At 41.9% G+C, this 25787-nt stretch overlaps 1 protein-coding gene across 1 annotated transcript in view; it reads right to left on the bottom strand.

Moving 5' to 3' along the window:
• Positions 1-25787, bottom strand: part of SORCS3 (sortilin related VPS10 domain containing receptor 3) — a 420615-nt gene that overhangs the window by 206008 nt on the left and 188820 nt on the right. The gene's annotated exons all lie outside the window — the stretch shown is intronic.

Below are 25787 nucleotides of genomic sequence, written 5' to 3'. Positions count from 1 at the left end.
TGGCACAAACAACCGCCCATTGTCATTAACAGAACACAGATGCTGTGCCTGAAACATCTTTTTTTTAAAAAAATAAAGCAAAATAAAGCTGCACCTGAAGAAATGTCTGGAAAAAGCAGGCCTAATTGGGCTCTGTATGTAGCGCATATTCATGCTTTCCAAAGCAAGAGTGCTTAGCTGATAAGGCATGTCTTCAACCGCAGGAATTAGCTTGAATTCAAACTCAAGATGGTTAAATGAAATTCTGTAGGCTAGAACCACCTTCAGACATTCTGAAAGTATGAACATGTTGGAAGGGGAACAGGGATGGTGCTTGCTAGTCCCAGCCCAAGACTCAATGTGCTGGTTAGCTCTGCAGGAACAATCCAGTACCCTGCAGTTTTCAGGTTCTGTGTATACATGGACACAGTGGCCAGGATTTACCTAACATGTCCATTCTGTGGAAGCCCTGCTGCCTTAGTTTCACCTAGACATAAGTGAATCCCCCCTCTAATCCTAGGTTTTTCATGGCTATTCATAACTGTTAAAGCCATTCGTTTCTCAAGATTTCCAGCCTTCAAGGCTACTTCATTCTTCCAATCAGGAATCAAGTCATAGATTCTATTACAATGGAACCAATGCTATTTTTCTAGAAAACGAGGTGCCAGAACTCACCATGAACTTCTCCCTTGTTCTCTTAGAATGGCAACTGCACCCACCTGAGAGGTGCTGGAGCTGAACTCCCAGGGAGCTCTGACTGAAAAAAAAAGCCCTGGTTGGACCACAGTGTATGTGTGTGTGTAAATGTTTCAGATTTAGCCGCATACTCTGTCATTAAGGGCAAATTAAAGCCTTTAGAGTGGAATAATTGTCATCTCCTGGTCACATGGTTGGCCGTAGCCAATCAGGGATCTGTCTATTGGAATGGTCTCCAGAAAGCTGCCAAGAGTGGAGCTCTCTCTCATCCCAATTCCAATTCAACACTATAATTGAGTTTATATTATATGCATTACAATTTCCCATGCCTAACTTGTTCCCTTTCAAATTCTGCCTAGAGGGTCATTGTGATTCATGACATTCCTTTCTGCAAATTGTTCTAATCTGAGATCTCAGATAAATATTCCAATGGCCAACAGGGATTACAAAACTGCCAACTTCTGAGTGGCCTCAATCCTTTATCAGAAAAATCTGGGGTTTTTTCCGCCCCAAAGGGCCAGCCGACTTGGACCTACTCTTCCAACTTCTTGAAACATGACTTATTATTACTTGGAAATTAACATTAATAACAGATTTAATTAGCAGATATTGCTGCAGATAATCATCTTTCTGGAACATAATGATGCAATCTTACAGGATGAAGTGCACTCTTCTCACTTTATATGGGTTTATGAAGCATGTGTTATAAAAGTACCTCAGCCATACGGCTTTTATAACTTGGCAACCATTTCAAGGCAATCCCATAAAATTCATGCAAATCTTAAAGTGTTAAAGGTGACTTTCACTACAGTAATGAAAGAACAAGACAGACGCCCAACGGAAATTAAACAGCACCCTATCCTTTTCTTAGTATTGTGTAAAACAACGCACAAGCTCAATATTTCATTGCCTTGCACAAGTTTCTAAAACCAACCTTCAAAAATGGAGGAGCGAAAATTTGCAACACTGAAATAAAGCATCACCTTTCAGCTTCTATGATAAAGAGTGTGCCCCAAGGCTATAAGCTAGGAACAAGGTAGAGTTCACTCCTTGACTGTTCTGTGCTTTCTCCCTTCCTCCAAACTCCACCCCCACCAAACTTCTCATCTCTCTCATGTAGTTGGCAAGGAATCCCTTTGGGGATGCAAACACTCAGCTGTACAATGAAAAATGTGGAAAACATAACTCCCCCTACAGCTCTAACAGTTAGTTCAAAGACACCATTACTGCAAGATGTTTGTGTAACTCTCCAGAATGGAAGGTTGTGCTGCTTTTGTTCTCAATATGTGTGCCAGATCCAAAGGCTGGTGCTACTTTCAAACTCTAATGACCAGAATTTGGGAAGCAAAAGTTTACAGTATGAAAGCTGATGTTGAACACAACTTGCATGGGCCCCTACTGTACTCAGATGTATTATGATGTGAACCACTACCAAGTGAGATCAAAGCTCAGAGCAACACATGTCATGCTGCCTTTGAATCTAGAAGAGCACAAAGCCATCAGGATCACTTGCCACTTATAGCTTTATACTCTATAAATTTGTCTAATCCCCTTTGAAAGCAAAATAGGTGCAGTTGTCATCACCCCACCTTGTCGTAGCGACTTCCAGAGTTCATTTGTGCACTGGGTGCATAAATACATCCCTTTGTTTCTGCTCTCCCCACCATAAATAAGTACAGTCATACCTTGGTTTAAGTACGCCTCGGTTTGAGTATTTTCAGTTTAAGTTCCGTCTGGAACGGATTAATCCACTTTCCATTACTTTCAATAGGAAAGTTCACTTCAGGTTAAGTACGCTTCTGGTTAAGTACAGACTTCCGGAACCAATTACACTCATACCTCGGGTTAAGTACGCTTCAGGTTGAGTACTCCGCGGACCCGTCTGAAACAGATTAATCCACTTTCCAATACTTTCAATGGGAAAGTTCGCTTCAGGTTAAGTACGCTTCAGGTTAAGTACTCCACGGACCGTCTGGAACGGATTAATCCACTTTCCATTACTTTGAATGGGAAAGTTCGCTTCAGGTTAAGTACGCTTCAGGTTAAGTACAGACTTCCGGAACCAATTGTGTTTGTAAAACGAGGTACCACTGTATAGAGATTGGGGGTGAGGGGAGATACCACACAGAGATTGTCACATTTGCTTATTTTATATGTTCAATATGTAAAGGGGGAAGTAGTGGCATATTTAACCTTAAAAGGCGAAGAAGGCTAAGGAAATGTACAATGGACCATTTTATTCACACAAGTAATTTAATAGAGCTATTAGTACAAGTGAAGTTATTTTGCTGTGTTGGCAATTGTTGGACCAGGAACTCAATCTACAAAAGTACTATTATGGAACCAGAATTCCCAATGTGTTTCTCTGCTGGGAATCCTAGAATACACAGGGGGAAACCCACCATCGTTATAATACGGTAGCTATTTCTGCTTACAAAACAGAGTCATTTTAACAAGCAAAATTGCTTTTGAGGTCTGTGGGGAACAACAGAAATGTACTTTGCTTTGAACTCAAATATTCTAGGTACAAGTGGTAAGTACTGCCTGCTTCCCAATCTCTGCAGTTTTGGGAGAAGCAATACTGGGAAAGGTGCAAATATGTAGCACATGCTGGCTGGGGAGGATGGGAGTTGCAGTCCCAACATCTGGAGGGCACCAGGCTGGCTACACAGTGATGGGTGTAGAATGACCAAACTTCCAGATGAGGGTGCAAAATAGGAATGCTTGAGGTGCGCTCTCTCTCTCTCTCTCTCTCTCTCTCTCTCTCTCTCTCTCTCTCTCTCTCTCTCATAACAACAATTCCAGTACAGACTGACGTGATCAGCACATCCTTAACAACTGCATGGATCAGAACTTGGTTACTCAATGGCTTTTACATTTCCCAAATACTCTGAGCCAGTTTTCGGCTCAAAATTTATTTTACTTAAATAATAATAGCAACAGCAATAGTAATAAGTCCATAGACCTAGAGAAACATAGCGATATCATATAGGAAAACATAGGGCTATATTGTGGCTTCATGGGGGGCCCTACTTGACTTGGAGAGTTATTGTCATCACATGGACTCAGAGGTGAAGAGACCTGCCAATCACCCCAATTCACTTTGAATTGTGGCTGGAAATAATTTGACAGCTGGTGCTGGAGGGATGTAATATGATTCCAAGGGTGAGTACCCACAGACATACTTGCAGACGTATTCTGAACCAACTGAAGTTGTTACAGACTCTTCAAAGTTATCCCCATGTAGAATGCATTGCAATAATCCAGCCTATATGGAGGGGAAAGGGATTGCACTTTCTGCCTGCTCCTGATCTCTATGTATTCCAAGCCAACAAGAGGACATGTGTGATGGGGTCTGCCAACTGTCTGGCAACTGGTACCCTAGTGCATGCAGTGCCTGGCAGACACCAAAAGAAAGGTCTTGGCAAAACACGACAAAGCATGACTCTTGAGTAGACTTCAGTTTGGTGTCCAGGTGGCAAAATCCAGCCTAATTCCAGTCTCTGTCACTTCCTTATGCTTTCAATCATAAGTCTTTTCTTTTTTTATTTTAGAGGTACACATAAAACTTTGCATTTAAATGTGTGTTTACATTCATATTTCTAAAACAATACACTCAGTTCCAGTTGCATAGAAGGTTTCCCCTCTGCACATATACCATCCTGAGATCTTGGCCAAGCTTCCACAATTACCGTAGGTACTGGTTTATTCCCAATAGGGTGTGTGTGTAGGCAAAGACTTATAGAGGCAAATTAATCAATTTGACATCCAAACAAACTATTAATTAATGAAGTGAAAGAAACCTTGGAGGCAATAGTTAGCTCCAGTCAACATAACTATAGCATTCTCAGCAAAAAACAAAGAAACCTGAAACCCATTTGGTACAATGCATCCCTTTAACTCTCTTTTCAAAAACCAGCCATTACAAGCTTCTAAATAAAGACACTGCATCACACTATACACTCTGCAATTCTATTATGAGACCTAAAATGAGTAAATTGTCAGTCATGAATGATAAGGAAGCTGTGATAGAGAAGCGTGCAGACGTTCTCCAGGATCTTGCAATTTGGACAAGCCTTTCATAAGTTACACAGTTATGAAGCATGAGTAATAGGCTGCTCCAGGGGCCAACAGAGGAACGAAGAAAATCAAACCCATGTGTAGGCCAAAACTGGTCACAACTGTATTAAGTACAGCAGGTAAGTGGGGTTGGCATGGCAATGGGGCAAGTACCCAGTCCCTGATTCAAAAAGGCTGCCGGTTGGCTGTTAGGCCATCCCAGCATGGTAGCTGATGAGTGTCCTTGAGAGCTAATCCAGTGTGAAGACACACTGAGCTGCAGGCTATACATCTGGGATCACACTGGTCAACTGAGGTGAGGTATGTCACACCATTTGGAGCTGGGAACAAAGCCTGATACTCTGCCTCAGAACCCCCAACACCCCACCATGTTTTAGATCCTGCCTAACGCCATTTTTGCTCAGGTTGTCATGCTGCTGAAAAGATTAAAAAGTGCTATCTTCCTTCTTCAAAACCACTGACATTTGGGTTACTCACACCCCTGAAAACTGGCAACACGTCCTCCACAATGTCATTCATTGTAAATAGGGTTGCAAGTTGTGGGAAGAGAATTTTACAAGAGCCTCACATTGGAAGGACACTCTAAGCACCTTGCTGCCCTAGATCTGCATCCCAAAGCTAGGATTTGGACCTCATTAGCATGCATATTATGACCACTCTGTTCCCAATTTCTTCTTTTTTAAATCCTTCCCAGCTCTCTCTTCTTGCTATGTCCTGAGGAAGAGCACAAAAGCTGCAGTGCAACTGTGAGCAAAGCATTTGTGCATAATACATTCAGTGCCTCATTATCAAGTAAGCAACTCAAAATGGCTGAGTAAAGGAAACTAAATATTTTTTTTTAAAAAAAACAAACACAAATATGTGTAGCAATTTTCACAAGAACCTCATTGCTCTGAGCAGAGAGAACTGAATTTCTGTAAGTTTCATGCATCTAATTTGCACAAGCTTATTTTACAAACCCAGGTGGCACTGTGGTTAAACCACTGAGCCTAGGGCTTGCTGATCAGAAGGTCGGCGGTTCGAATCCCTGTGATGGGGTGAGCTCCCATTGCTTGGTCCCAGCTCCTGCCAACCTAGCAGTTCGAAAGCACGTCAAAATGCAAGTAGATAAATAGGAACCGCTACAGCGGGAAGGTAAACGGCGTTTCCATGTGCTGCTCTGCTTCACCAGAAACGGCTTTGTCATGCTGGCCACATGACCTAGAAGCTATACGCCGGCTCCCTCGGCCAATAATGCGAGATGAGCGCGCAACCCCAGAGTCGGTCACGACTGGACCTAATGGTCAGGGGTCCCTTTACCTTTACCTTTTATTTTACACACAGGAAAAATGAGTGGTGTTTTAATCTCTTTTGTGCTTTGAAGGAGAAAAGACCTGCAAAAAGGTTGTGTGTTCTACCTTGCTATAGGGATGCAGGTGGCGCTGTGGTTTAAACCACTGTGCCACTTGGACTTGCAGATCAGAAGGTCGGCGTTTCAAGGCCCCACGACGGGATGAGCTCCCGTTGTTTGGTCCCAGCTCCTGCCAACCTAGCAGTTCGAAAGCACACAGTGCAAGTAGATAAATAGGTACTGCTCCAGCGGGAAGGTAAACAGCATTTCTGTGCGCTGCTCTGGTTTTGCCAGAAGCAGCTTAGTCATGCTGGTCGCCTGACTGTCTGTGGAAGTGGACAAATGTTGGCTCCCTCAGCCTATAAAGCGAGATGAGCGCCGCAACCCAAGAGACGTTGGCGACTGGACTTAACTGTCGGGGTCCCTTTACCTTTACCTTTTCTACCTTGCCATACTGGGGACCCCATTCCAATGAGGCTCATCTTATCCTCCTCAAAGTTAAGAGGAACATGTTGCTGCAAATGTATAACAGAGTTTGCCCACTAAGCACACCAAATATGAAGAGCTTCAATGGAAGGAAAGAAAGAAAGAATATTAAAAGAAAATGTTTGTACCCAACAGCATCACTGCATTAGGACTTCCACTCATACAATGGGACTTCATTTTCCTCTCCTCAGTCTGCAGCTGCACCCAATGAATCCTGAACAATTTGCTCCAGAGGTCTGGGGGCCCTCCAGGCAAATTTGGGGTGTGTACAGGGAGCAAGGAGCAGCAAAGGAAGGTAAAGTCCCATTGTGTAAGTGGATGTTCACTTGTTCCATTCTGCCCAGTAATTATCCATACGTCCCATAAATACCAGATGAAAATATATCTTAATCTTCAACATCGGCCAACACCACCCCTCCTTGGCCATCGTTGTCTTTTACTATTTAGTCTGATAAAAAAGCTTACAGAAAACTCAAAAGCTGGCACACTATTTTTTTGATATTTTACTTAGTTCCATCAAGGTATTGCTCTAATGTGGATTTTAGATTTTTTCCCCTTTACCAGTCTTTAAAAAACCATAAAATGCTACTAATTGACAGCAGGCAGGTATGCAAACCATTAAAAATAAAAATAAAACCATCCACAATTTTCCAATAACTATGCCTCCCTCTTTGTCAGGTCAAATGTGCTTTTCTTGGATGGCTTCCAATTCCACTGTCACCTGAAATTTAACAAGCAAATGCTTCTTATGCTTGTGGTGTCTTCTAATTAAAAGTGAAAAGTACACATGTCAAGTGCCAAAGATACAAGAGGAGGCAACAAGACACAGCAATACAGCTTGCTTAACGGCAACACTACATGGGGAATATTTCAGGTTTAAGGAATATTTAGCTTAACTACTTTTCCTACACTTGTTTTCATTCAGCATCTCTACCACCTTCATGAATTCGCGGGTGAAACACGATATATACTACAAAACCCACACAGAAATTCAAATACCAATTTAAGAATTGCTATTTGCATCACAGAATGTGAAGACTTCTTCCTCTTATCTGTGCTCAACATAAGGCTCCCAAGTATTGGTCCTAACTATGACTTTAAAACTCAATTGACACATCACTAGACCTAGAATTATTATTTTTTTAAGAAGGTCTAGGCTGCTGTTCAATATAAATGGGTTGTATCCAGCTAAAACACGAGTGGGGAATGTTTTTCAGCCTGAAGGACTTATTCTACTATGGGCAACCATTCAGGGGTCACATGACAGTGATGTGGGAGGTGGATCCTATTTATAAGACACACAGAAAAGTAGGCACGATTCTTACCTTTGTACAGCAGGCTACATTCTAGTCACACACATGGCAAAGCTGCCCAAACAAAACAAAACACAAACACAAAGCAAAAGGCACTGTTGCATCAGAAGGACAGATCCCAGCAAACCCTGAACTCTAGAGAAGAGCACACAGAGGGGCCAGGGAGGGGTGTGGCCAGAGGAGGGGGTGTGGCTTGAGGAGAAACCTGGAGGCCAGATAGAGAGGGCTGGGCTGGTGCCTCCTGTTTGGGAATGCTATCCTAAGGGAGGCATGCTGTGTGCTATTCTACTCTATTTATTTTTGGGTGCCAGGCAAAGACTTTTCTCTTTACCCAGGACTTCGGGCCTTAATTTGAAGGGTTCCAGGCATTTGAGGTCACTTTTAGTGGAGCAAGATTTGTAAGACCCAACTTTTATCTGTGTAGATGTTTTAAAGCTTTTATCAATTGTGTTTGCTTTATTTGGGTTTAATGTACGTTTGCCTGGGTCACTTTTATGAGGAAATAAACTAACTGATGATGATGATGTGTGAAGGAGGGAGGAACCTATTTCTCTTTCCAGGATCTGGTTGTGCAGCTAAGTGTCAGCTATTATCCTTGGCTCTCTCTTTGCTTTACAGCAAGCTCACAACTTGCACAACGCTTACGTTCCAGGGATCATGCCTAAAGCCAAAAGTGTATTTAGGCAAAACCCATTGGGTTCAATGGCACCCTATTCCCTATAGAAAGCTACAGTCCCCAGAATGGTTTGACAATCAGTCCCTCTTTCCCCTTTGGGAATTTTAACTCTGGGAGAGGGGAGAGTTACGGATCTCCCTACAATTCCAAACACCCTTAACAAACTACCCTTTCCAGGATTCTTTGGGGGAAGCTATGCCTGTTCAAAGTTGTCTGTAATGGCTTTAAATGTGCAGATGGGCACAGTGTGAGTTTCACTGCAATCCCAAATTCATTCTCTCTCAGTCTCACTTGCCTATTGGCAATCTGGGAACAATACTATTGGCTTGCCTTACAGATTTCATGTAAGGGTGCTGAGATAATATATACAAAGTGCTCTGAGCATTAACAAAAAGCACGATAGAAATAGTAGTGTGAATTAACTGCAGATTTAAAAAGGAGGTTTTAACTCAATTTTAATCAGAATGTACCCCATGAGACTATGCTTAGCACAGCCAGCCCTGCCATTAGGCAGAGAGCGCTTTTGCAGGTCATGAAAGGACAGAAAATTCTTACTTATTTAATTTACCATTCCTGCATATTTACTCCAAAGGTATCTGTGGTCTTTTCCACCTAGGTACTAAAATAACTTGGCCAATTTGAGACATTATGTGACCAGACAGCAAAATATCTTGGGCCAGCCTGAATGAATGGCATTCCATAATGTACATAGACTTACATATGTCTATTGATTCATTTCAACATCATTCCAATTTGATTCTCCCAAATATAAATTACCTGATTGTGGGGGGGGGGACTTTTATCCTTTCATTAACCTCAACGTAACAGAATGTTTGAGATTTGTCTAAAAGCAATGGGTGGGATTCAACTAAGTTCCTGCGTGTACAGGATGAGGTCTTCTCATGGGACTTTTCTCCTTAAATCTGGCCTGGAAAGTTGGGGGAAACCCGTAATAGCTTTAGGGACATGCAGGGGGAGAGGAAGGGGGAAATCTTGTTGCATGACCCAGTTCACCCTCTCCCCCACACATACACCACATTATTATGCTGAATTCCACACATTGTATTAATGTGACCAGCAGTTTTTCATTTCTTCCTGAATGAAAAACTGCTGATCGCCTAATGGTTATACAGTATGGTAAGAAATCCCCAAACACCAGAGACAAATGCTTGAAGCTTCTTTATTCCAAGAACTCACTTAGAATTGAAACTGAAGCTACACTGCCGACACACCAACCTCACCCTTTCTTCCCTATGCCACTGAGATCCTTTGCATGTCTTTAACTATGAACCCCAGTGTGCAATTCCCTTACCACAATACCACACCAATATATTGCTTTAGATGACTCCCAGTTCTTCTGTTATAAGATGCAGGATGCTTCAGAATGATTGAACTTCTATTATTTATAAATAAACATGCAGGGAGGGAGAATTCTTTTTATATATTAAAAATAAGCCCAGAAAACATCCAGCTGTTTCAAGTTCACATTGCATAAAAGAGGAGTATGGATTAATGCTGTGTTACAGCTTTTGCCAGGGATGCGGGTGGTGCTGTGGTCTAAACCACAGAGCCTAGGGTTTACCGATCAGAAGGTTGGCAGTTTGAATCCCCGTGACGGGGTGAGCTCTTGTTGCTCGGTCCCAGCTCCTGCCAACCTAGCAGTTCGAAAGCACGTCAAAGCACAAGTAGATAAATAGGTACTGTTCCGGCGGTCAGGTAAACAGCATTTCCGTGCACTGCTCTGGTTCATCAGAAGCGGCTTAGTCATGCTCGCCACATGACCAGCTGTATGCCGGCTCCCTCGGCTAGTAAAGCAAGATGAGCACTGCAACCCCAGAGTTTGCAACTGGACCTACTGGTCAGGAGTCCCTTTACCTTTACCTTACAGCCTTTGCCAACCTGGTGCCCTCCCAATGTTTTGGACCACAACATCCATCAGTCCCACCCAAAATGTCTGTAATGGCTTAAGCTCAGGGAGTTCTACCTGAAAATGTTTGGAGGGTGTCAGCTTCAAAGGAGGTGGCATAACTTAGAAAACTGTGTGAATGTTTAAAAGCTATCAACAGGATCTGCCCAGCCTCAAAAAAAATGCAAAGGAAGGAAGCATTTCCCATTTGACTAAAGGAGAAGAGGGGATGTCTTGTTCCAGATGGCATCATATTTAGGGGCAGCGGGAGGGGGGTGATTTGCTCCCTGGTATATTACCGTAATTCCAGCCTCCAGAGGTCTCCAGGGCAACTCTGGTAATACTGCTAAAGAACTGAATGCCTCCCTCCCTCCTTCTCTTGCTGAGCTGTTCTCCACCCATTCTATTATTTTCTTCCTCCTCTTTTTTTTAAATAAAATCAGAACATGCTGACTCGTTATTATTGATTGATTATTCTGCTGACTGCAAAGCACCATTCCCTTCCTTGTTAATGCAAAACTACCTCATTTTTCATACTTCATAAATTAATATATTACTCTTGCTGAAACAGTAGAGGAGAAAGTTATGTTTCTGGGAAAGGGTATGGAGTCGTCGCCCCCCCCCCAAAAAAAAACCCCTCACTGGTCACAGAAGTCTCTTTCTACTGTGGACCAGGCAACAGAGTCCAGGTGACATTTTCAAAGTCAGATTTATAAACCTCCAGGATTCATTGAGGATGACGCTGTGCACTACATGCTGTCTACCTGCTATGTGCTTTACTGCCCACATGGAGCTTCTAATTAGCAGATTTCTCAATTCATTTCTGTACATCCAGCCTCTTGGGTGCATACCCTTTATTCCACTGAATAAGGAACCCTTCTAAGGCATGCAACCTGCATAGAAGCATTATTGAACCATAGAACTACAAAGGAACTTAGGATTCTGCCTTGTATAAGCCCACACAGGCCACACTTAAGGTCTTCAAGGGCCACTGGTTGCCCATATGTGTGCTAAAGGTTCAGATTTATTTAGGTGAGCCTCATGCATGAAATTGATCCACAATATTACCCAATACTTCACTGAAATTAAGGAGACATAGATCATATATTATCTTAGAGAAGCCACGGGCCATGAATTAGATACGTGCTCAGATCACTAATGAACATGCCGGAAAATGTATAACGCAAAAAGATTTTACAGCAATAATACCTTGCAACTTAATGCTGTTGTATTTTTTATTAATTATTTACTATTAATTCACATCTTGCATCCAAGTGCTTTAGTAATGTTAACAAATTTAATCTCTGAGGCTTAATTTTAAAAATGATTCAAGCATTCATTAAAAATAACATGATACTAAAAGCAAATGAAGAATACTAATAAGGACTCTTATTTTACGAAGTTTAATAATTTACTGGCTCTGGGGTGCATGACATTGTCAATGCAAGGATCTCAGAAGAATACTTTCAGAGGCCAGTGACTAGCAACGCTCATGTTCAATGGGACAATGTCCAGCTGGAATGCTAACAGGAAAACTGCACTCGGAGAAGCCAAGTGAGAAGAGAACAGAATGTGGGAATTCAATATTTTCAGTATCACCATTAGTGTTATTCATATGTTCAAAATCAGTCCCATTTCAACATTATGAATTTCATTTTATGCTACACATATCCATGAGACACATTATTTTTAGAGGAGGAGGAGGAGGAGGGAGACAAGAGTGAAATTATCAGTTACCCCATAACTCTCAGCTACCCCATATCTTGCTACATTGATATGTGGAATATCTGGCACAGTTTATAAGAAAATTCTCCCAAGCATGTGTCATTTTAAAAAAATGAGGTTGTGTCATGTCTCTAGCGCTGAGAATCAACTTAAACAAGGATTAAGAGAAGGCTGTGTCTAATCAGGAAGTTTGCATGTTTATTTAATTCCAAGGGCATTAAATATGAAAAGGGGCAGACTGTGGACCCCATGCAAAAGATTATTTGACGGTGGGTGGGTGGATATTCCATTGGGGCTGATTAGCCACAACTTGTTTATTGCAGCCCCAATGTTGGGAAGCCAAAGTGAATGCTACTAAAGAGGGTCAAAGGAGAAACAATAAATTAAATTAAATCCACCACGTTTGTAAATTATGCCAAGCACAAGGTAACAGAAGCACCCAATGTCATCTGGGGAAAGTAATTCATTTCCAGCTAATTCATTCCAGCTAATTTGTGCATGGATTCAAAATATACTTGTGGAATGTTAGAGTTCTTTAAGTCTTCCCCCGCTTCCATCCCATCTGATAAAATGTCATGTTCTCATCTCCAGTTGTGGACTTCTGCAATACCACAAAAAAGAGAAACCATTAAAAGCTTCAAATAAACTAATCACTTTCTGTCTCTGGAAGCAATCCCTAGAATCTATCACAAGCATCCCTGCATCACAAAAACCATGCAGTATGTTTACGGCCTCAGGTAGTGCTATTGAAAGGTAACTTCTTTTTTGCACAGTCTTTTTGTCACTTAAACAGCCAAAAAGGGGGGGGGGAGACATCACCAATGAAAGAGGTCAAAAATGGACACAGATCTGAGAGGGGGAAAGGGAGAAAGAATGCTAATTTATATTTAGAAACAATTCCTGTAATTTAAACAAAAAGACAGTATATTTTAGAGACACAGCCCCCAGGGGCTGGGCTCCCCCACAATGTCCCCAAAGTACAGGGTTGAAGCACAGAGCTGAGTGTGGCATGCCTCCAGCACCCAGCTCCTCCTCTTCCTCCTCCTGCCATGGAGGGGAAGGAGGGTTGAAGCAGACTCCTGTCGGTGGCGGCACCAAGAAGAGGTGGAGAAGGAGCCACGGGCCATTGAGCCATTCAGCCACTGTGTTTGGTTCCGCCCCCAGCTCCTCCTGGTGTTCTGACGACGGGACATCGCAACAGCATGTGCACGATGTTGTCCCCCCAATCTCCCTTGCAAGCCAGCACCTCTGGTATATTTTATCATAGTGGGGAAGACTGTGACCAGGTGACCTATATGCCTGCTGTGTCTAGGATCTATTGCTGCTGGGCAATATCAAGATCCCTGTTCTATCTTCTCGTGGTTATTCATCTTGAAACTGGACTTCTTCAAAAATAGGACGGTCCTCTACAAAGCAAGGCATATGGTCAGTCTAGCAATCCCTGATTACTAGCTGTCTTGGGAGCCGCAGCATCTTCTGCATAGTGTGAAGGCCTTAGTTAAAGCAACATGGGGCTTCTCTGCTTACATGTCTGGGCTTCGTTATTTTGCCATAATGCTTTCCAAATTCCCCCTTAAAACTAATCTAAGTACATTGTCTTAAAAACTAGAAAGCTAGTTTATGATTATTGAATTTGTTCATATTCAACTAGCAACTTGATCTTGGCATATAGATGCATGCATAATAGGAAGAAAAATATTAAGGAAGAAGACTGTTTTCAAAGCAGACAAATAGGGAGAAGTAATTTGGAAATGGGGTTTGATGCCAGATATATGGAAAGAAATGCAAATTCTCAATAAGGGCAAATACCTATCATAGAAACAACTTCTTTAAAATGTGGTAGCCTAGTAAGGTTTATTAGTTACTACTAACTGACTGTATGTGACCCTCACCTTTTCAGTGTTCCTAAACTCAGATTACCAGAAACTAGATATACACTGTAGCAAAATTTATGCCCGTCTGTTTTTTAAGTGGGAAGTTTCTTGTATGGCCCTGTAAAGCTAAATATTATGGCTGTACCAAATATTTACAGGTAAATGTTTTAGGCATGAAAATTGAGCTTTAATGGATACCAAATTGCCCCTGAGCCTTCCCCCTTCATCATCTATTTCATTGCTATTAAGCTGCTGTTTACTGCCAGCCAGATTAAACGCTGTTGGAGAAGCTTTTTAAAAAACAAACAAACATTAACCCTGCCAATCAAGGATTGTATAGCAAAATGATTTCACAATGCCATGCAGCACAACATAGTCAATCAGAAGACTGAAGCTAAAGCTTTCCAATCAAGAAAATGGTGTATGCCAAAGACAAGGATCTCAGGAGATATCTAGGTAGGGTTTAGTGGAACACAAATGGGATTTCTCTCTACTTCCCTGCTCCCCATTTCTTTCTATGGCCTGCTGGCATTGCCCTGTAACACACAAGCACTAATTATGCCCACACAACATGTTTCTCCTTTCTTCAGTTAAAATCTACACATTTGACCAGGAGAATTCAACCTTGGAAAATGTATACAAATGGGCACACTACACATCACTGGCTTCAATCACATATACAGTGGTACCTCGGAAGTCGAATGGAATCAGTTCTGGAAGTCTGTTCGACTTCCAAAACATCTGGAAACCAAGGCGCAGCTTCCAATTGGCTACAGGAGTGGAAGCCATGTCGGACGTTAGGGTTCCAAAGAACTTTCACAAACCGGAACAGTCACTTCCAGGTTTGCGGCGTTCGGGAGCCAAAACGTTCGACTTGCAAGGTGTTCGGGATCCAAGGTACGACTGTATACTGGGTTTTGTTCATAGACACTGATTTGACCATTTCTGTCTTACTCCTCCAATGGAGAGAATGCAAGTTCTCAATATTTATCAATAATTGTGATGGCTGCCCACAGTACATCTTAGAGGGGTTTTCCAAAGTAGCAGACAGGATTGAGGAGGCTTCAATTCAATTCAAAGCCCAGGTAATATAGCTGTCCATTAGTGTGAGCCGAATAGTTAACTGTTTCACAGTAAATGTATTTTGCTGAGCCTAAGGAAAAGATTGGAAATAGAATGCAGGAGAAAAACAGTTCTATTATTCCTTCCCTTTGGCTCTAATTCAGCCTGTGCTGGAGTGCTGGTTTGCTCCCTTTGTTATAAATACATTATCTTCCACATCAGATTAATGCATCTCGATTTGGAGCACATGCCATTCAAAAGAGTGTCAGTGTGATAAGGATGAAAAGGGCCCAGAGAAACCTTCCATCTGCTAAATGGATTGAGGACTCCCCAGAGCTTGGTTCCCTCCCCGCCACTTGCTTGGGATGCAATACCAAGGCACTAAACATATTATAAATGACAAATGGACATGCCACTGGTGGGCAGCAGTTCGTCTCACTTGGCACAAGTGAGTGCCAAGTGCACTCAGAAAACTGCAGCCTCATCACACTATTGCCCAGCTGGAACAATCAAACAAAACAAAACAAAAACTACCAGCAGTAATTTAGCTGTGACGGAGCAGAAGATTTTAAAAATGGCAAAGAGTAACATTAGATACAACTCTCAGACTCAAGAAAACCAGTGCTTCCCCCCAGGGGTACTCAAGGGTACGCAGTACAGACACCATTTTTTTCTAAAAGAAAAGCAGTGGTTAAAAGTGTGGCACTTACTGTATAAACTTCATGGTGAGTACCGGCACATTTTTTCCTAGAAGAAAAGCACTGAAGAAGTTGTGTTTGCCCAGTTCTCATGGCCTGTTATCCATACTGATGCTCCTACCTCTATGCTGTGGCAAACAATCAGAAGTATACCTTTAAGAGACCAGAGACCCTGTCCACAACACCTGGAATCCAGTCTACATTGCAGGTCTAGCATTCATCCTTTTCTATTGGATGAATGGGCAGGTGAGCACTGTGTGAAGATGATGCCAGTGCATGGAGACCGTGAGAACTAGATATGTCTCCTGAGTACCCTGATTGCCCAAATAATTCTATGGCACATTCAAGGACCATGGAAGTGAACTACGTATTATGACTAATCTGTTTTACAAAGGAAAACTTCCAATTATTATGCAATTTTTTGGGGGGGGGACCACTGTGTTGCTTCAGACATTGCCTATCAACTCCTGAATTAGAAGGAGAATCCATTATTAATACATGGATCTCAAAAGGTAAAAGGTAAAGGTAAAGGATCCCTGGACGGTTAAGTCCAATCAAAGGCAACTATGGAGTTGTGGCACTCATCTTGCTTTCAGGCCAAGGGAGCCAGCATTTATCCACAGACAGCTTTCCCAGTCACGTGGCCAGCATGACTAAACCGCTTCTGGCACAATGGAACACCGTGATGGGAACCAGAGCACACGGAAACACCATTTACCTTCCCGCCGCAACCGTACCTATTTATCTACTTGCACTGGTGTGCTTTCGGACTGCTAGATTGGCAGGAGCTGGGACAGAGCAAAGAGAGCTCACCCTGTCATGGGGATTCGAACCACCAACCTTCTGATCAGCAAGCCCAAGAGGCTCAGTGGTTTAGACCATAGCACCACCCGCATCCCTACATGGATCTCTACCCCCAACTAGGTTGGTTCACACAAGAACTTCTGGTTAGCCCTCTTACCCCCACTCTGGGGAAAGCCCAGAGATTACACTTCCTATGTTAATGGGCACATCAACACCACACATTTAAAGAACATCCGACATATGGCTCCCCGCCCCGCAAAGGAACCTGGATAGTGTAACAGTTTAAGGGTCCTGGGAACCTTTACTCATTTACTGCTTATTACGCAGCCTCACCCTCCTCCACCATCAGAACCAGAACCGCTCCTCAAAGCTGCTGGGCTCTAAGCAGCTAAAATACACAAAACAGGGCAGGTTGGGAGGAGGGCAATTTCCAAATGCCACACAATGAGTCTTGTGGCACAGAAGCTGAGAGCCAAAGCTTTGCCCACTAGACTACATTGGCTCTCAGAAGCCTTCTAATATCTGTCTGCCCCTACCTGGAAAATAATGGCAGGCACGGTTGCTATTAGCTGGCTGATTATTCATGGTCTGCAGAAAGTCAGTTTATGATAGACACCTCTCCTTCTGAAACTTGTAAAAAGATCCCTGAGTCTCAATCTATCTTGTAGTTTAGATCAAGCTACAATAACTCATATGAAGTAGAGTTAAACCAGATGCCGCCTTGCTTGGCTTCTCATGCAAATCATCAGTCAGCAGTATGTCCGTGAAATGAAAAACGTGCCTCAGAATATGCTTTCCTGATTAGAGCTCCTTAACAGGGAAATCTCAGAGTAACAGGCTCTCAGAATCCCTGTTATAAATGGGAATTATAATTGTGCAGGAGACCTCGAGCCGCGTAGCAGTTTCCATGCATCAGGAAGCTTCCAGAGCAGCTCAGAACTGTAATGTCTTGGCAATAATTAAGCACAGATTCTCTGGAGTCAAAAATCAAAGGGTTCTGCCACTTAATCCTTAAATACAAAAAGCCAAAAGCCTGCAACAGTTACACAGGCACAGGCTTGTATTTCAGGCAATGTGAGCCCAGAATTGTCGTACACAGATGTTGGCATGTTTATTTCTTCAGGTGGAGGAAATTTCTGGAGACAGGTGGTTCCTATAGAGGTGGAAAGTTTAAGGAATGTGTGCATTTTCTGCCAAAAAAAAAAAGGTTTCCAGTTACGATATTCCCTTGGGGTCCCTTTCAGCTCTACAATTCTATGATTCTATCAGTTGCACTCATATCAATAGGACTTCCTTATGTACAACTGTCACAGGATTGGGAATAACAGAGTCCATGGCATTGTTATTGAGCCTGTTCTGTCTCAATAGCTATTGTGAACACGTACAAGGAAGGCTGTTGGGGTGGAACAGTCCAGGGGGCTCTGCTGAAACAGAAGCTTTGCTACAAATTTCCTCCTTCCCCAATATAACTTGTTTAATACATTTCACGTGCTGGCATTATTGTGCTAAGTGACTTCCCATTCTACATCACTAGCTACTGGCTATTGACATGGGAGCAGGAGACACTGAGTGCAATGGCATCAGGAACATTAAGCAAACAGGGGAAAGTGAAACTTGACCATAGTCTGCCATATTCCACAGCTGATCCATGTTTCCTCTTTGATAAGGGCATATATATATTGATGCAGAAAGCTGCTACCAAGAGCCTCACCTTAACTCATGATAGGACCAACCCTAGGGACCACATTACATCACTTCAGATAACTGTTACTAGGCAAAACTGTGCAAGTCCCTTCCAATCAAATGTTCCTCTGTTTTATAACTTGATGGAGGTGACGCATTTTAATAGAAAAAGGCAAAAGCCTGTGACAATAAGCAAAGAGTCATACAGAATTGCTGTTCAGATTTTTGTTAAACAGTAATTACATTTTTAGGATGTAGACTGGTTATTTCACCAAGAGAAGCTAAAACCATATTCAGTGAGGAAAACCAATGATTCACCATATCTAGTCTATTGTTCCTGACAGTAGTAGCTATTATAAGGGACACACAACACTTAAACAGTGAGTCATGCTAGCCTTCCTCTAAAGGCAGACTTGTAAGGATAAAGGAGAGGAATCCAGATAATTAAGGTAGTGGGGTGGAGACGACCACTTTCTTTTGTAAAAATTAAGAGCTCGGATCATTGTGCTTTATGATCTCATTGGGCTTTGCTTTTGACCAGTGTCCATGACACTTATGTAACTGGCATTCCAATGGCTGCATGGTTGTTATTTCGCAGCTGATCAGAGACATTTGGGAAACCTGATAGGTAATTCCCAATGTCGTCCTGCAGGACAGCTGAGAAGCAATTATCCTTCTGTCTGGTAAATCAATTAGGGAAGGAGAGATGTAGCACTTTTCTCTTGTTCTTGCTAACTATTACTTCTTTACTCCTACTTTGAGAACCAAGGAGCAAAGCGTGTCAGCCACAAAACTGCAGCAATGAGGAGCGGGGGGGGGGCATAGCTGCCAAGTTTTCCCTTTTCTCACGAGGAAGCCTATTCAGCATAAGGGAAAATCCCTTTAAAAAAGGGATAACTTGGCAGCTATTGGGGGGGGGCTTTCACACCCAGAGGGAATCCAGGAAGATTCAAGCCTGATGACCAACTAATACATAACATTAAGAAATAAACAACATAGTTCCTTCAGTTCAAAGATCTATGAGATAAGCACCGGGCTATGCATGAGCTACTGTCTGGAAAGCTCTGATACCTGACCCACAGAACTGAGGCTAAGCGTGGTCAGCATCAGTTATTCTTTGGAGGAGGCAGAGAAGAAGGTAGACCTGGATTTGATTTCTACAAATTCTAGCAGGTGGCTAGAACTGTCAAACCTGACAGTACCACCAATCCAGTCAAGCAGCACACAGGGTTCTGCATGGGGTGCCATTCATGCTAGAAGTGGCAATTTGGCTGTGAAAATTGCTTTTGCAAATGGTCCTCACTAGATTGGAGGCATTGTTCTTTTTAATATATAATGAAGAGTGGGTTTCCTTGAGCTGCACAGTGCCCAAATTATAGCATTACTTTACTTTCATCAGAACACACATTGTGCTGATCTGGTAAGCGGCGGAGCAAGCCGCTTGGGCACCTGGGGTGGCACATGTGCCCTGTGCCCAGGGGTGGGGCCAGCCGGGGCAGGGCACTCCATGGGGCCTCCGAGGAGTCTGCCTGCCTCCTCCCACTCAGCTGCCCCACAGCTGGGGGGGGGAAGGCAGTGGGCCCAAGCCACCACATCACTCCCAGGAGAGACGTGTGGCTCGGGCACGCTGCAGGCTCCGCAGTGAGTGCCGCCCACCATTTTGTCACCCCCCTCAGGGGTGACACCTGGGGTGACCTGCCCCCACTGCACCCCTTTTCTCCACCCCAATTGCTTCAGCATTGGGGCAGCAGGGGGACTATAGTCTCTTCTCTCCTCAACCCCTCAGCATGAGAACAATGGCTGTGAAGAGGACAATAAATATGTAAAAGAGTGGAAGCTATGTGGAGTGGATGAGTTTAATTTTTTATTTTAAAAAAATGTCACTCTTCCCAAAATGGTAACTTTTGCATGAGATCTGAATCTTGTGAAAATTCATTATCACATGTCTTTAAATCAACTATCAGGTCTTATTTCTTGCCTATAACTCAAAATCAGTGGGAAGCACCAGATGCCGATCTCCAATGACTTTCCTCTATGTCAGCCTTAACCTGGCGCCCTCCAGCTGTTGCTGGACTACAACTCCCAAATGCTGATTGGGGGCTGATGGGAGTTGTAGTCCAGCAACCGCGGGAGGGCACCAAGTTGGTGAAAGCTTCTCTGGGTGATGCTAGTCACAATCCTATTATCCTTTCTGTCAACATCACAAATGCTCACAATCCGCTCTCTTTACTATTTTTTTTAAAGTAAATATGTATTTACAATCCATCTGATATACATGTACATTTGCATAAGACAATTAGCCGAGTGTAAAAACAAACACAAAATCTCTGTTACATAATCAGAAAGGCCATACAGATAACAATGTTCCCACTAATGCATATGGGTCTGCGTTATCCTGAACCTCATTCCAATAAATGAAAACACTCCACTGCCTCCAGAAAAGGATTATCGGATTGTCTGCCTCCTCTAACTCTTACCATATTCAGTAACTCAGCCATGCAAACAATATTCCATATCTTAATGAACCATTCTTCCAAAGTTGGTGTTCTCATTTTCTTCCACTTGCAGCAAATAATTATTCCGGCAGCAATTAGTAAATGTTGAACTAATTACCTATCCACTGCTAATAGTATATCTTTGTTGTAACCAAATAAGGTAATTAAAGGGCCCATCAGCATTCTATATCCAGTTATTATCTCAATTACACTCATTATATTGACGCAAAATGTCCTAATCTTTGGACAAACCCTAAAAAATGTAATGTTTCCCCAACATTAGTTGCCTTGCATCTTCAATATGAGTTACCAGCTCTACCATAGATGGGACTGAGATAGAACAAGGTTAAATACCAAACAGGACAAGAATGTAGAACAGCTCTACATTCTAGTCTTGTTGGTATTTAACCTTGTTATGTCTCAGTCCCATCTGTAGTTCCTCACAGATACAATTTGCAGTACCCTTAGCAAACTGCAGTTCCTGTGATTCTTTGGGAGAAGTCATGTGCTTTAAAGGGTGTTGGATGTGTTTTAAGTATATGGTGGCCACCTGCCCCTTAAACACCTTGCTGGGGGAACATTTTTTAATAATAATGCTAAAAAAGGCAAATGGGCAGTATTAGATTGTTGCAATATTTATTTATTTATTTATTTATTTATTTATTTATTTAAAAAAACCGCTTGTAAGATGTTCCTCAGTTTCAGACTATGGACTGCCCATTCTGAGAGATGTTTAATACTTCTCACTATACTGAGCTCTTCAGTGGATGAAGATGCCAAAATTAATTAGCCTAATGAGCAAATGAATACAATTATGGCCATCTTATATGAAAATTAAATCGAACAGATGTCTGTAGTAAAACTCAGGAGGAAAAAAATAACTCAGAGGGGAGAGGTGGAAGTGATGGCTTCAATTCTTAAACCACTTATTCTTACAATCTCTTTCCAGTACTTTTGGACAATGAATTCCATGGAATAGCTGGGATTGTGTATGAAAGCCAAAGTTTAAAACTCAACCATTAGAGAAATCCAATTACAAGATAAGGTGAAGTGGGATGAGGACTCACTGACATGCTCAGTTTGGACTGACCAATTCAAAATGTTGTTTTTGACCTATAAAGCCTTAAACAGCTCAGGACCACATTATGACAAAGACCATCTCTCCCCATATGAACTGACCCAGACCCTGCAATCATCATCTGATATATATCTGCATCACCTAAATATATCTGCTCATCCCTGAATTTTATTCAAGGAATGTTGAAGAATGGTTACACCACTTCCTGCTGCTTCCTAATATTAAAGGTAAAGGTAAAGGTACCCCTGACAGACGACTCTGGGGTTGCACGCTCATCACGCTCTATAGGCCAAGGGAGCCGACGTTTGTCCACAGACAGCTTCCGGGTCATGTGGCCAGCATGACTAAGCTGCTTTTGGTGGACCAGAGCAGTGCATGGGAACGCTGTTTACCTTCCTGCCAGAGCGGTACTTATTTATCTACTTGCACTTTGACATGCTTTCCGACTGCTAGGTTGGCAGGAGCTGGGACCGAGCAACGGGAGCTCACCCCGTTGCAGGGATTCAAACCGCTGACCTTCCGATTGTCAAGCCCTAGGCTCAGTGGTTTAGACCACAGCGTCACCCGTGTCCCTTCCCTCCTAATATCAAGGAGGACTTATCCCATATTTTTCTCTTCTTGTCCTTTTCATTGAAAATCCCTTATTATTCAAAGCAATATTAACCAATATCAGCAGCAGAATTATCCAGTGGAATGTTAAAAATGCAAAATTAGTTGCTACAAACATCATGAGACATGATCAAACAGTAATTTAGGTAGCACTGAGCCAACAGTTAAGGAATTCTGACGTAAGTCCACATGGACACTGGAAGACTGAGCGACAATGAATGTCGCTTCTTAAAATAAATTGGAAGGCAGATAGGAAAATGACGTGTGAATTGCTATTATTTCTGCACTGAAGAGGTGTTAATACCTGGAATTTCCCCCTTAACATCTCTTAACATTTGTGTACAATTTATGAGGCTAATAAATCAGGTAACTTAAATAATTGGCTAGATTTGAGGCATATGTCTTGTGTTGGGAGATTTTATTAATGAGGAATTACCAATGCTCCCTGGCTCATTAAGCAGCCATATTGTGAACTCCATTTCCCAAGGTTCCTCAGCTGGAATGGTCAGTTCTGAGTACACCCAGAAGAATTATAGAGACTCCATACCTTGAGACTGAGGCAACCATCGATGCTAAAGCCCCAAAGGGGATGGACTAGGAATCTGTTCTAAATAGATTTATATTAATAAATATTAATTATTTGCATTGTTGTACATGTCTATTTATCTGCTGGTTACTTTAGGAAACCTGAAGTCTATATGTGTATGATATTAAAATAATAATAATAATAATAATACCCCACCCATCTGGCTGGGTTTCCCCAGCCACTCGGGTGGCTTCCAACCGAATATTAAAAACACAATACAGCATTAAACATTAAAAACTTCCCTAAACAGGGCTGCCTTCAGATGTCTTTTAAAAGTAAGATAGTTGCTCATTTCCTTGACATCTGATGGGAGGGCATTCCACAGGGCAGACGGCACCACCGAGAAGGCCCTCTGTCTGGTTCCCTGTAACCTCACTTCTCACAGTGAGGGAACCGCCAGAAGGCCTCAGCGCTGGATCTCAGTGTCCAGCCTGAACGATGGGGGTGGAGACGCTCCTTCAGGTATACAGGACCAAGGCTGTTTAGGGCTTTAAAGGTCAGCACCAACACTTTGAATTGTGCATTGAATATAATACATGAGGATTCTTAGAAATTTTAGCAGCGTTAGTAAAAAAATGAGTAGCTTTATGCTGAGGTCAAGCATAAATAGAATTAGGGTGGTGGAACAGTGTTGATAAGCTTCATATGGATTATTATTATTTTTAGAAAAATCTATCCCTACCATAGTATGACCAGATGCAAAAGAAGACAACAGTTAATAAAATTGTGTGTGTGTGTGAAATTATGCATGGCACATGAATAGTAGATAAAGAAAACTTTTACTTTTTTTCTCATAACACTAAAACTTGTGGACATCCAGTTATGCTGAATGCTAGGAGAACAGACAAAAGAAATTACTTCTTTATACTGTTTTCTTGTGTTCTTAGATTTGAGAATTTCAATGGGTGCATAAGAAATATATATACCTGCTCAACAGAACTATCAAAGGTGCAGGAGTACTGTCATCTTTTCCATCCCCAACCACTACCCTTCTATCACTTGACAGAGTAAGTTTACAAAATCGTGAAGTATTAGCAGCGAGGAATGTGATCAGGAATCAATGGGTGCTGCTTTAGGGAAAGACATTACAACAATCTTAATCTTGGGGTGCCTGGGTTTGTGGATTCTGAGAAAGCACGCTGAAAGCATGTGGACACAAAAGATATCCTAGTCTATCATATGAAACAGAAGCTGATGTGATTTGATTTCAGAACATTGAGCAGGTCATGATGACTGATGAGTATTCAGACAGAGAAATTTAAAAAGAAAAGATTCCCCGTAGATGTGACAGTACAAAACTGTAGCTATGGTGATGCGCCTGCTTTAAGATACCTGGCAGAAAAAATAAACATCAGTCCTGAACCTGGTGACCTGACAACAGATGGAAAAAATAATAGTAAAAATACTAACGGCAAAATACACATTCAGATTGATATATAGCAGGTGACCAAAATGGCACTTTGAAAAAGATCAAATGTAATAGTTCCAAAGATTTCCCCTTACACAGCTCTGATGCTGCCATTTAGTTATCTACTATGGCAATCTGTCTCTGACAACACACAAGAGATAAAGGCATCTGTTCCCTTCCCACAAAGTGAATCAACATGATGATTACTTTAGTTTAAAAAAATTATAACAAATGACCCTGGATTCTCTCTTGAAAAGTCTGCAGGAGCATAGAGAACATAACACGGGGAAACAGTGACATCACTCTGGTTGCTACGCATTCCAAGCAAATGCTTAGCGTTTTCTATTTGCCTCATACTCTTTGCATATCCTTATTAGTGACTTTGAACTCTTGGCTTTTTGTATATTGTTCAAACCCCAGCTGTGAACACTAAAATTTGCTAAACTTAAGTGGTAGCAAATAGAACCAAAGGCTGAAAGGAAGCAACAGAAGTCAAGTTCAGCTCATGTACTTCTGGTACTCCATGAAGCCTCTAATCTTTTGTGCAAACCAGAAGCTAGAAAACAATTGGGTTGTATCCAACTAAGACATGCTCAAAGAAAACCCCTTGACATTAATGAACATAAATGTGATGTCCATTTATTTCAAAGGGCCTAATATGAGTAGGAGTACCCTGTTCGAGGCCAAGTTGAAAAGTTATTTGCAGAGCCTAATTATAGAAGAGGAATAATTAGGATTTTTTTAAAAAAAAATAAAGAAGTAGACACATTGTTTGAAGAAACTGGAACACGTGCTCTATAATTATATCTTCAGACCATATTACAGGTAAGGCTTAAAATGGCAGATGCTTAAGTTGGTCAATATTCTATAGACAATACCAGTAAATGTGAAGTTGACATTACTCTATTCTCTGAATTTCTATCCCCACAGAGGTTTATGTGGCAACTGCATTGTATCACTTTTGTCACATGCTGAAGATGAACCTCTTGACCCCAGCCTTTCACACACACACACAACCAATTGTAAATTGTTTTCATTGATTTTTAATATTGATTTTTTAATCCTGTAACCCAACCTCCGATCTTATGGTGAAGGGTAAGAAATGCAATAAATAATAATAGAAATAACAATATAACAGAAATGCAAAAGAGAAATCTAATGTTAACAACAGTCACATGCAGAACTGTGTAAACAATGAACCAATGTGCCTTTTAATGACCCACATGAAACCTACCTTACAAATATTCCTATACTTAAAAGTACCTCCCATTCACAACAATGAAGCTTACTCATAAGTAA

The sequence above is a fragment of the Zootoca vivipara genome, chromosome 5 (assembly GCF_963506605.1).
Source record: "Zootoca vivipara chromosome 5, rZooViv1.1, whole genome shotgun sequence".
NCBI classification, from domain to species: domain Eukaryota; kingdom Metazoa; phylum Chordata; class Lepidosauria; order Squamata; family Lacertidae; genus Zootoca; species Zootoca vivipara.
Note: the sequence above shows the minus strand (reverse complement) of the source record. Positions and strands in the feature narration are given on the sequence as shown.